The sequence below is a fragment of the Aythya ferina genome (genome assembly GCF_964211825.1).
Source record: "Aythya ferina genome assembly, chromosome: 5".
NCBI classification, from domain to species: Eukaryota; Metazoa; Chordata; class Aves; order Anseriformes; family Anatidae; genus Aythya; species Aythya ferina.
The window spans coordinates 64,763,242-64,776,909 of NC_140301.1; the positions used below are offsets into that span (position 1 = coordinate 64,763,242).

Sequence of the window (13,668 nt, forward strand, 5' to 3'; positions counted from 1 at the left end):
GGCAGAGAAGGGCTGGGTTTGGCCAGTGCAGGACACGCACCCTATGGGAAGGGGCAGCCTGCGCTCGGGGAATGGGACCGGGCCTTTTCCAGATTTCCCTGGCATATTGAAGGAGGGACAGGGATGAATCGTTAGGTGCTTAAGCTCATCTGAATCCTGTGAAACTTCATCTATTTTTGTAAACAGGTTCTACACAGAATTAATACTAGCATATCTGTGATACACGTTTTTTTTATTAAACAGCTGGTTCCGAAAATCAAGAGCTCAGTAGCAAAATCAATCTCTCTGAAAAGTTTCTTCTTTATTCACATATTCCTAGACTCGGAAATGAATGCTATCCCTCCAGCTTTTGAAGTGTGATTTCTCCCTTCCTTTCTTTTTCAAAGCTTGGTGAAAGAAATAACTCAAGGGATTTTTGTCATAGTTTTGTTTTGTGTTTTTTTTTTTTTTTTTCCTATTTATTTCCTTTTTTTTTTTTTTCTAACTTTGAAGAAAGTACAATTGAGCCAATACCAGGAAAAAATATCCATGAGTAGATGAAAGAAAAAAAAAAAGAAAACCTCATTATTGGGCAGAAATGTAAATACCAACGGGAATACAGTAGAATGGAAAGAAATTGAAAACAATATGAGCTCGCCATTTCTCTTTGTTTCCTTTTCACGTTACAAGAAGTTTCCCTCTGCACACTTTTATCAGAACCGCAGTCTTGGCTGGAGGTTGCAGCTCAGGGCAAGCCCCAGCCCTGAGGCAGGCAGCGAGCACAGGGGCTGCACACTGGGTGCTGCAGGGCACGGGTGATGCCTAGCGCGTTGCAGCTGCTGGCTGTTTGCCCTCGCCCCACATGTCCTTGCAATTCCTCTGTTCGCAGCACGTCCACAGTCTCTTTGGCCAGCAGCAGGGTCATTTCACTGGTATATAGCATCTTTTAGAAACACCACTTATTTCCCTGACCTTTGCCATGTGATGTAAATGCATCAGCGCAGCCGTGTGGGTCCCCACATGTCCTTGTTCCCAGGATGCAGCAGTGGACACCAGGACAAACCGCCTGCATCAGGGACAAAGCCCGTGGGCACTCCTGGGAGCATCCCCCTGGCAGCACAGCCCTGTCTGGGTGAACGGCTCCTGGGCAGCCTGCCCCGATCAGCAACCAAGCCCACGTTCCTAACGGCAGCATGGCCCTGGTCTGTGGCGTGTTTTATGACTTGGTTGTCATTTTTCCAGAAAGATATTGTTTTAATCAAATTATTTTTAATGAGGCCAACATTGCTAAGCCCAGTTTAAACAGAAAGTGCATATTGACTCGATGCTATAAGTGCTTGTTTGTTTTATTGTTGTTATATTATTATTATTGTATTATTAGTATCATATTAACAAATTACTCTTATATGACTGATATATTATCATATTGATGTATATTAATGAATATTAATGAATATTACATAACGAACATTATATTATGACTATATTAATATATCCATGAATTTATTTTCCTGGACTCAGGGCTCTGTGGCCTACTCACTCCACACGTACAGGTTTGCAACAGTATTTAGAGTTCTACACATGTACGGCTGCTGCCTGCTCTTGAGCCTAAATAGCTCCTTACTCAGAAATGCACGACCTGCACCAGCCTGAGGGAGCACAGTGTTTTCAAGGAAGTGCACAGCCGAACCTGGACCCAACGCCTGTGCTTGCCCTCTCAAATCCAACGTCCCAGGTCTGTCCTCTGGCACGAGCTGGCATGCCACGGCCGATGCCCATACCTTTAAAACCTCTCACCCTCCAAAACAGAATGGCTGCATTCAGCCTGCTGGGCTTTTCCTTTGGCTTGATTTGAATCCCAATCCGTGCCTGAGGTGTTTGCAGCAGTGCTAGAGAGACACACCAAGCCCAGACCAGGGAGCTGTATCAGGAAACCGGCCTTTTCTCCCAGTATTAGATAGAGCAGGACTGGGCTTCTACCTGGTTATTTAATTTCCATGAAGAAAATGGATTTTTGACAAGATACCCTTATCACTCATTGGTGCATAGATTCAGCAGGCAAGGAGATGAGGATGAGTGATGCACCATCACCCCACGTTTGTGAGTGCCCACTAAAGCCCACATCCCAAACCCCATTGTCCCAGTGCCACAGAAGAGACCTTGCTCAGCCAAAATTGGCTCAGAGATATAATGCTGTCTTCAAGAGGGGCAGTGCTTGAACACTGGCTGAGGCAGGGATGTTCAGTGCCCCCACTACTGCAAAAAGTAGACGCAGCTGAGATGCCTCCCCTCGCTGCAGGAGCCACCCTCCCATGGGCAGTGATTTGTGGCTCAGCATGGTGCCAGGGGTGCAGGGCTGCCCTCCAGGTGTGGGCTACTCCAGTGACTTTTTGTAAGTCTGAAACAGTGAACTGTTAACAGGAAAGTGTTTTTTGACTTAGGACTTTCCCAAGCATTTCCTTTGTTGAGGTAAATGTGGTGCTTATCAATGTAAGGCTTATAACATTTGTGCCAAAGCGTCACATCACACAGCAGCACTGGACACATTATATGCAAGGGTCAGATGTACAATTTACGTCTATTTTGCTTGTATCGCGCAAGTGGTGACCATTTAGAGAAAGCATATAAAATATTTGAAATTACTGCTGTCAGGAAATTAATGAGACATTTTCTTACTCCATTTCAGCAGCTATAAGACTTCTGTTCTACATTTCACTGACAAAGGTTGTTACATTTAATAGTCAAAAAGAAGGCAGATCAGGTAATGTATAGATGAAGGTAATTGTATTCATATGATTTAGGATAATAATTTAAGGAAAGGGGAATAAACTGTGAGACATAGAGCCTGTAATTCTGCAGCATAATTTTATTATTGCCTACTGAAATTGGCTTCATCTCAGTTACTTTAGCCCTTAGAAAGTTTGAACAGATGGCATCCCTTGCTCTAACTGTATATCTAATTTAGTTTGCATGACTTTTTGATTAGGTATATTTGAATTAATGGGCTTCTCTAAGTTTGTTACATCATCATGTTAATAGTGTTTAAAAGATGGTCAGGTGTATCAGTTCACCATTGGCCAGGAGTCAATAGAAAATGAAGCTTACCACAGACACACACACACAAAAAAAAAAAAAAAAAAAAAAAAAAAAAAAAAAAAAAAAAAAAAGTGGTGCTGAACAGTGAAATGACTCTACTAGGGCTAAATAGATTCATCCTTTCTAAATTTGGTGTAGCTCTTTGCTACCCAGCCTACGTATCAAGGGAAGTGAATGGTAGCTAGAAGACTGATTAATCATTGTATCATGCATGTCATTATTGCATCAGTATGAAAAGAAATCAACATTCTCTGAATCTTTTATATATATTTATATATATATATAAATAAAATAAAATCAGATATTGCTTTTTAGATATTAAAAAACAATAAGGAGTCAACCTTCCTGTTTTCTTTTGGACAAGAAAATTCTCAAATAAGAAGTGCTTTATCAGTCACCCACAAGGACTTAGGTTTAGGCTGCAAGCATATTTTCTGACTGATACGGCTTTGAAAGGAGGCAGACATGAAATACTGAGATGCAGTGTGGAATACTTGAAGTTGTTTGCATCTTCCCAAGGTCCAAATGCTGTTTAATTGCTGGAGTTGGTCAGACTGCAGAGTGGTTTTCCTGAACATCTGTTCAGCCCAGACAGCTGCTGCATTTCAGCCTGACCATGTCCCTTCCTATGCAGTAGTCACAAACACCAATAAAAGTAGGTCTTTCTTCCCAGAAAAGTCTGAGGAATGGATTATTTATATGCAAATGCTCATCCGTATCTGCATGCAAACAAGGGTTTTTGTGGCTAATGAGTATTCTCTTATGTTATTTTTGCTGCATCTTAGAAGTAGGGTTGAAGAAACACAATCATGTGCTGAAGCATACATCATCAGTAGTGAGCAGTTAGTGCAGCACCGAGCAGCTGTCATGAGCAAATTTCATTCAACTACTTTGCTTTTGTTGTTTTTCCCCCCATGTTTTTAAGGCTGTTTTATCTCTAGATATCTCTATATATGTTACAGAGAATTTCAATCAGTCATCTCACAGCGGTTATTCAGCAACCCATTAAACTGATGCAAGATGTCTCTGTTCACAAGGCCCACAGGCTCAAAGCTTTCAAAGTCTGAGGGGGCTAGGTTATTTTATTTTATTTTATTTTATTTTATTTTATTTTATTTTATTTTATTTTATTTGGCAAACAAGGGAAAGATCTTCCCTTTCCATTTTGGCCAGCCTGGCACCACTCCTGGCTGCAGTTTCTCTGCCTGCTGCTCCCTAGGGAAGCACACAGTGCAGCAGCACATGCCAGAAGCACTCGGAGGGTAAATCATTGAAGGGAGCTTTTGCTTTCGGGAGCCTTCTCCCTCCTGAGCAGCGCAGCAGCAGGAGCCGCACCTCGAGGGTCTCCTGGTGCTCCCCATGCCCCGCAGAGCACACGAGGCCAGCAGCCTTGGGGCAGGAGGAGCCGACCCGACCCGCTGTCCCTCCTCCCTGAGGAATCGCTTCCTGTGCCGTGCTCCAAACGTGCTCTGCGGTGTCCTCACACCGCCCTCCTCATGTCCTCTTTGTGCCACTGCCAGGCCGCAGGGAACTGGGCGCTGCAGGCCTGAGGCCCGGCCATGGCCGCAGCCTGGGCGCCCATGGGCCGTGTAGAACAAGGCACCGCCTGCCACCACAGCTGGACACACGGCCCGGCCGCTCACAGCGTGGCCCTGCAACGTTCAAAAAAGCCACAAGTTCGATTCCCTTACCTCCCCCCCAGCCCAATAAAAAGCTCATATTTTCAAAAGGCTAAACTAAATGAGGAGAAAAGAAGACTTGAAGTGTTTCCAGGTGCCATGGATCAGAAATGTCTTCTCCACTCATTTTAAATGAAAGCAGAACTGCAGAGCTCTCCGGTGCGGATCTCCTCTGCCTGATCTTACCTGCAACGTGCTACAGGCTCTCTGAGACAGCACTTCCACATATGCTGTGGAAATTTAGGATTTGTGCCTCATTGCTATCAAAGCTTTACGGATATTGCCTAACAAATTAGAGTAACAAGACAACATGATAAAAATAAGCTATAACAGTAAGCAATTAATGTTTCCATAAGACTTGCCTTTCAATGTGAATTATCTGAAGGTTTAATTTTACAACAGTATCTCCTATAAATAAAGCTAAAATTGGGACATAGTAGGCAGTGGCTCTGTATTATGTTTCTTCTTTATTTTGAGTTTATTTATTTATTTATTTATTTATTTATTTTAATCTGTGTTGTATTTTGGTTTTGTTTGAAATGGCAGTATGTTTTGTTTAAATTGGCAGTATGTCTTAAGGACAGAGTCACTGTAGGAAGTGAAGTAGGTAGTAAATCTACATCCAAGTACTGTGTCACTGTTTTATCAGTCCTCATGGTCGAGAAAGACAGTGCTGGAGTTGGCAGAGGAGGAGTTAGTGCCCACGAACAGGGGCTAAGCAGGAGTAGAGGCTTCAGGACCATAAGCAGCTTTCACTGGACACTTCAGAACCCTTTTCAGCTAAACATATCTACCTACTTGTCTAACAAGACCACATAAAGCAGGACAGAAAGGATGGTCCTCATGCATATCACATATGACATCACTTGCCACAGGTGTGGTAGGTTTCATGCAACATTTTCTCTCCCAAATACATCTCCCAGTTGGTAGGATGTCTCTTAGCTGGACAAATCTCTGTATGAAGTTCTGAGCTTATCTTCACATTATGCAGGAGATTTTGATCAGCTCAATGAAAGTATTATAGAATTCAAAAGTTTGCTTTTGTCATTTGTCCTGAGTCATCTGTGTGGAGCGGTTTGGCGATGTCGCAGCTGGCCAAGCAGCAGCTGAAGGAGCATCCTTCCAGGTGGGGTTGTCAGGAGGTTACCTCAGTCTGCTACAGATGGATGATTGTCTGTGTCTCCTGCAGACCTTCACAGTGATTTTACCCATAAAGTTCTGTGGGATGATCCTGCAGCCAACAGCCAGCAGTACCTTGGGGCAGTAACGTTGTGAGCCCATTCTGGGATTTCTACTCATGGTGCTGCTCAGCACCAGCCCCGCCTGCTCTGGCTGTGCTGCCCCGTGTGCTCAGCAGGGCTGAAGCTACACCAACAGGGAATTTCTCTACTGTTTCAACCCTCCCTTGAATCATCCATGCTGGTATGTCTGTTTGTAGGTCTCCTGCACATAAGTAAAATAAAGTAATATAAAATAAAATAAAATAAAAAAGTAATTAAAAACAAACAAACAAACCCAGTAACATATCCGAAATACCCTGAGGCTTTCCTACATGGCCCAAAAGTGATGGAATAAAGTTAGCAGCGTATTTCTGCTCTCTTTTCTCAGTATTGAGCAGATTTGACAGCACTGAGTATCTACAGCTCACCATCCACAAGACGAGTTGTGAGGCAGGCTGTGGTGCTGCTGTGCAGTGATTTTATCGGCTTGACCTTGCACCCTGTTGAGAAGATGTCCAAATGATAAAGCAGCCCCATCAATAATTCAGGGTGGATGCTGTGTGCACTGCCTGCATGAAAGAAGCTGCAGCGATGGATGGGCACAAGCAGGAGGGAGCACATCTGCAGGCAGGATGGGCTGCTCCCCCCAGCCAGAGGGCACCGGGAGCAGCCCCCAGCATCACCGGTGCAGTGATGCCAGCAGTCGTGCCTTCAGAAATACTGGTTATGGGACAGAAAAAGCACAAATCTGCTATTGCCTTTGCATCTGCCATTGATCGTCAGGCTAGCTGGGACAAGCAACTGCAGGACTATAGTGACCAATTTATCTTGCCTTAAAGCATTTTTGCATTTTGATGCTAATGAGTTATGAAACCTGTAATTAGTCTATATCATTCATCATTAAGCTTGTCACTTAGCCTTTAAATGGAAAGGTTCTATTTGTTGTATATGCTATTTAGGTAATGAGTATTTATTTTTATTTGATTATAATTATTTTATCTAGAAGGCGTCCCTCTGTTAAGGCACTTAGAAGGCTGCATATGCAATTAAGAAAAGCACAAACCTGTAAATGCAAATCCTAATAGCATAACATGTAAGAAGCAGATAACAACAGAAGTGGAAGATTTGCTTCAGGAAAAAAAAAATATATATATATATATATATTATATATATATATATATATATAATGCCAAAATATCAAGGTAGTTACACAGCTGCTGCATGAGGCAGTGGCTGGGATGGATCCTGTGTGCTGCAGAAACCCAGCTGCAGGTCCCAGCCATTGGCAGCACCTGGGACCCAAGAACCTATCTCATTTGCCCCCCCTGTACAGCTGGAGCCTATCTGCTTTTTGCTTCCCTTTTCCTTTGCTGCACTGGTGCACCCAAGAAGATGTCTTCAAAAGAGCTAACTGCAGTCTGCTAGTTTGTCGGGCTGGGAGGGGATTCAGCCAGGACAGGATTTTACCACACCCTTGCTTAAGCCGACAGTTCCCTCTCTATAGCAGAAGATGTGAGACTGCTGTTCCCTGCAGTTCCCTGTTGTGGCCTCGCTTGTCAGGCTTTGCACCACGCAGGCAGCAGAGCCCAGGGGCTCTTCTGGACGCTGGCTGGAGCCCGGGACACTTGGTGTGACACCTGAGCATCACAGGAGTTTGCCAGCAAGCCTTGCAGCAGCCGTTGTGTTGGCTTTACGCTGCCGCTGCCTCCTGATTTTAAAGCATGATTTCTGCATCCTTTTGCTAGCAGCTGGTCAGTGAAGCCATTTCTCCTGCCAACCCCTCAAAAATGGCTGTGGAAAATAAAACACACACACACACACACACACACAAAAAAAAAAAAAAAAAAAAAAAGCAGACCTGAAGTCTTGAGATGGGATGGAAGTGACGTGACTCATAATACAGGGAACTCTGTCATGCAGGAGCAGCTGCGCTGTCTTCTGCCTTCATGTCCTGTAGGAAGGAGCTGTAATCTCAGTTTATACGACCTTCGCTGTGTGACAGGGTATTTGATTTCAGCACTTGCCCTGTATCACACTTGACAGGTTGTGTTTAGATCAAGCATATCATCTTAAAAACAATCTGTCCTGATTTAGTGATGCCAATGGGCAGATTCTCCACCACTTCCAAAGCAGTTTGTTCTGTGTTTGATCAACCACGCTGTTAAAAATGTGTTTCTAATTTTGAATAAGGATTTTGAATTTGTTCTTGTGCTGTCTCCTGCTGGAATGAAGTCCCCTAAATCTCTGGAAAGGTTTCTCTCTGAAAGCACTGGGGCATTGCACTCAAGTGATAGTCAAAGCAGGTGTAAAGCACAGTTTTTGAGAGAGAATTGTGAATCCCTGTAACAGTGGACTCTTCTTGATCTTCTGATGGCTGTAATCAAAATTTAGTGCTCTTTCCGAGAGACATACTTTTACGGTGACCCAGCCTGTTGTCTCCCTGTATAACAGGAACATAGTGCTTGTTTGAACAGAGAGGTAACTAAATTTTGAAAGTTATTTTTAATGGCAGCAGGTCACAAAGCAGGAAGAGATGTGAAATATGCTCCTGTAATTCCCATTTTCCAGGAGTCCCCTCACTCTGCTGCTCATGGGTGGGCTGCGTGCCCATGCCCAAGTACCACAGCCTGACCTCCGGCAGCAGGGGTGGAGGAGTCTTGGGGAGAGAGCCCCGCAGAGCCCCACAGAGCCCCACAAAGCCCCACAGAGCCCCACAGAGCCCCATGGAGCCCTGCAGAGCCCCACAGAGCCCCACAGAGCCCCACAGAGCCCCACAGAGCCCTGCAGAGCAGAGCTGATGGGGCCGAGGCAGAGGCAGTGGGGTTGGATGCATGCTGGTTCCTGCAGCGCACAGCAGGACCGCTGTCAGAGGGGATGAGAAGAGCCCTTGTCGGGGGTGTGAAACCATGGTGCTGAAGTCAGGGAAAGAACAGACACCCCAGGAGACAGCGGGAGCAAGGGGCTATCCCATTCCCACCAAGAGTGGGCTTCTGGGCAGTTCAGTGGGTAACTGCTACAGATTGCTTGCAGTAGAGGAACTGAGCAGCTTGCTGACATGGTTTTCCATAAGGGAGGGAAAACAGAACTGAAAATTAATTAAAAAAGGGAAGGGAAGGGAAGGGAAGGGAAGGGAAGGGAAGGGAAGGGAAGGGAAGGGAAGGGAAGGGAAGGGAAGGGAAGGGAAGGGAAGGGAAGGGAAGGGAAGGGAAGGGAAGGGAAGGGAAGGGAAGGGAAGGGAAGGGAAGGGAAGGGAAGGGAAGGGAAGGGAAGGGAAGGGAAGGGAAGGGAAGGGAAGGGAAGGGAAGGGAAGGGAAGGGAAGGGAAGGGAAGGGAAGGGAGAAAAGCTATCTACCTGTCTTATTATATTCCTTGACATATCTCAAGTGCACTGCACAGGTAGTTTTGTCAGCTACCAGCTTCTGGAAAAGGGGGGTTGGTAGCCCCAGTGCTCATGGTGACAGTGAGACAAAAAAAAAATAAATACAGAAATTGTGTTTATTTAACCTATCCCTGGGAACTGGTGATGTTATCCAGGAACATTTTCTGTATTCTACAGTGCTAATTATGGGATCCCATAAACTGGAATAAATCTCTTCTGGTATTTAAGGTGATTTAAAATATTCTCCTGGTAGAAAAAATAAATTTGTTTTTTGCCATTTAGGAACTTTAAATCATGAATGTGGTGATACAAACTGAATTAAATTCACCTACTGTCCTTCAGAAGTAGTTTGCATTGTTATAACAGCCCCCAAGTAGAATAGTTTCAAACATCATTTCCATCCAATCACATTGATTTACTGTGCGTCGCAGAACAAAGCAGCCCTATAAATTATTCTTGTATATAAGTTCTTCAAAATATTCTTATCTTATTAGAGCAGTTAAGTCTGTGCAAAAAATAATTTAAATACCATTAAACATATTCACAATATTTAAATCAATCCAATGTTGACCACAAAAAACACTTTAATATTCTCCAGTCTCTAGCATTAAATTATTCTGGATGCGCATTACAGCAAACCTCAGGTCTCAGATTTTAGCTGTTTAATTTTATGTGTATCGTTTGAAATGCCACCTTGCAGGAGAGCAACATCAAACTGGTGCAGCACAGTAAGGTGAAAGCACTCTGAAGCAGGGATTAATTTCTGCAAACACTGCAGTCTGTGCTCTTTCAGAAGCAACTGCATGTGAGCCAGGCTTTTAAACATCCCATCACTTGCTACTGCACAGCTTTTCCAGCGCCACAAGATTTCAGTAATACTGCAGCCAAGGCACAAGCTAACAAGAGCGCTGCTGCACGCAGCTGGCTGCCACACAGACCCTGTGGAGCCCAGGATCCTGGCAAATCGTACTGACCGGGAGAGACACGGCCTTCCTTGCTGGAAATAAACGCCTGGACTCTCACAGCTGCACAGAACAAATGGGTAATTATTTACCTTGCAATGGTGCTCACTTTAACTTGCTTTGGTGCAAATGAACCAGACATCCCCAGGTTTGTCACAAGATGATATGAAAGGCTCAAATCACTTCATAATTCTGCCTTGCACTTTTTCTGTTTCCCTTTTCTGAAATTCAGATGTTTCGGATGCAGTTTTCCTTACCTGACACATACAATTTCTTTAAAACTTCCTTAGACAAAGAATTTGTCTTCTTTCTTCAGACAAAACTTCTTTAACAGCCCCAAATTGCTGAAGTACTTGAAAAATAAATAAAAAACATGGAAAAAAAAAAAGTAAGATGTTTATACAGAAGGGTACAGATGAACATGTTTGCTAGGTGAAAAGGGTGATTCTGGGCACCCAGATGGATTTACAGTGCTGTCAGCTGCCACACAGACAACTGGCAAATTGCTTCACATCCACTTTAAGAGGTAGTTCTGTGGGTTTATGCTTATTCAGGAATCAACTTATGTCTTCTGGCATGAATATACATGGCTTGAATCAGAATTTGCTATCCCCCTGAGTGGTGCAGAGCTGGTGGCAGCCCCCGTAGCGCAGCCCCGTCCCCACTAGCAGCCAGGAGCCTCGCTGCCTCTCCTGCAGCACGGCCAGGTGAGCTGTGCCCTGGCACGGCGTCAGGCACAGCCTGTCCCACCGCAGGGACCCCCCTGCCCACAGGGACCCCCTGCCCACAGGGACCCACTAGGGCTGGTTGCTGTCTTTTGTCTTCGAGTTTTGCCATAATGCTTGTGTTATTTGTCTATTCTTTTTAACAGAGGACAGTAAAATGTCAAAAATTCTTATTTTTTTCTTCTACGAATCAACCCCTGAAATTCAAAAAAAAATATATCAGTGAGTAAAAAATCTGTGTAATAAAAAGGAAAGGTGCATTTTGAGTTCAGTTTTAAGTCCTGTATTCAAATTTATGGCATTATAAAAAATAAAATTGCAAACCAGATATTAAAGTGAAGGCAAGCATGGGAAGAATCTGTTCCCAAAGTACCAGCACTGGTTGTTCTCCCATTGCTGGGCTGTTGTCATTTTCTCTCTGCACAACAAACTCCCCATGGAATTTACAATATTTTAATGGCTGAGTTTCAATAAAACTGCATTTTATGAAGCTTGCTTTTGTCAGACTCTGCCTTTCAAAGGCCTAGCTGCTGGGGCCACCTGCATGCCTGCAGAAGGGGTGGTGGCAGAGGGGAGCTGGGGGCGAGGGCGCAAGGAAATACAGGCAAGTCAGGGAAAAAAAAAAAAAAAGACTCCTCCAAAAGTAATTGCTCATTACTTTTTGATCATTATCAAACTGGAGAGATAATAAGATCCCTGGCTTGGTTGGGGATAATTTTTTAAGTGGATTTCTAGTGATATCTTCCATGACACAATGCAGCAGAAAGCAACCAGTCCAGGAAAGATAAACATTTAAATAAATGCTGATGAACACATGAGAAGAATTATGAGCCATGACAGCCAAGAACAGAGGGTGCTTCCATGGCTATGGACACAGCTGTACAAGTGGAAAGATCAATAAGTAATCAGGGTCAATAAAAATGAGATAAATTTATAGAGAAAATAACTTCTTATTTTTACTTTCTTGTTAATCAAAATTTTGGGAACACAGAAAAAGCCTTTGTAATCAATACATCTGAAGTGATCATTGAGATAGCTCTGCTGGTGTTCCTGGGAAGTGGTATGTGTAGAGCGTAAATGTTAGCAGTGAGGAAATGACAGCACGTGAAGTCCCATGGCCAGCATTACCACACAGCTCGGCTCGCTGTGGAGATGGAAGAGGGAAGCTCTGCGGCAGTCACTCCCCTGAAGAACTACCAAGGAGCCTGGACCCCAGCCACTCATGGCTGATGTGGGGAATTCAGTGTCTTACACAGATCTTGACCTATTTTGAGGAAATTGGAAGGAAATAACGTAGTAAGCAAGAAAATCCTACACACTGTCAAAAGTCAGTTGGCTTGAGTCACCAGGCATCATATCGGATGGCTTTTAGTTTCAAGGGAAAAAAAGAGAAATCAAATAGAAGTGCATACATATATATATATATACGTATTTATATATGTGTGCATGTATGTGTCCGCATACATGCATGAACAAGAACATTTTTAATAAATAAATAATAATTAAATGGTCAATTTTCTGCTAATACATGCATTTAATATTTCACTACAAAAAGAGGTCTAGTTACATAATGTAATTCACTTACATTCCTGTTAGAAACTTTAAGACATATAGTTAAAGCTAACAGTGATAAAAAAATGTAACCCCGGGTCATACTGGATTGCATTACAAAAGAAAATATGTCTAGAGACTATTTCAATAAAAGTAGGAATAAAATAAGAAAAAAATTATCTACAGAATTAAAAGATATTATTTTTCCATCAGAATATATTTTAGGGATATATTCCCTAATTGGATATTAAAAATAATTATAACAGAATATGACTGGAGAGAATGCAGGATGTCTCAAAACACATGCCAGGATGGCTTTACAATTTAGCATTATATTTTCTCCTGTTTTATAGCTTGTTTTATTTTCCCCAAATGCAACAGAAAAACCGTTCATGGAAGTCAAAATTTAAGGGAGCTTAGTCCAAAATATAAAAGAGACCAAGCCTGCTAAACTGGGGGGTTGGACCACATCATCTCCAGAGGCCCCTTCCATCCTCACCCCGTCTGTGACTGTCTAAATGCCTTCTTACTCGGAAGCCCGTGATGGCTGAGAAGTGACACATTCAGGTGCCTAAAGACAGAGATATGATCAAACCGAGGGATGTATGTGGTAGAGGTTGTGCCTGACTAATCACTTTAAAACCAGTACATTTATATGAAGTGTGTGTACCATTTCTTCTTAAGTTCTTACCTGTGTAGAAGCCTTTTAAAAATATTTTGAGTGAAGTTAGAGATACGAATCCTTTTTACACTGTGATCCCCTGGGAATGGCAGTGCTCTCTTTGTATTTGCAAAATGTGTAACACTGGAGGTTACACATTTTGCCTAATCCAGATAACAAATTGTATCTCAATTATTTTACAGAAATTCAAATACAGTGGGTGGGATTTAACCGAATATATGCTTAGGAAGATGCTTAACCACAGTAACCTCCTTCTCCTTTTCCACAGCTCAGTACATCTGAAAACTCCACAGATTAATTTGCATAACTGATCGTTTCAAATATCAGTTTTACCAAAAAATTGTGAGATTTATTTGCCGGTCCTCATCTGAGTTATTTGAGATGAAAGAAGCCTG

At 43.1% G+C, this 13,668-nt stretch overlaps 1 long non-coding RNA gene across 1 annotated transcript; it reads right to left on the reverse strand.

Moving 5' to 3' along the window:
• Nucleotides 1-5,193: 5,193 nt before the first annotated feature.
• LOC311437824 lies at nt 5,194-7,105 on the reverse strand. The gene is made up of 2 exons (XR_014693741.1): nt 7,038-7,105; nt 5,194-6,197 (listed from the first exon to the last, which is right to left on the reverse strand). It is a non-coding gene; the product is annotated as an uncharacterized lncRNA (long non-coding RNA).
• Nucleotides 7,106-13,668: the final 6,563 nt, after the last annotated feature.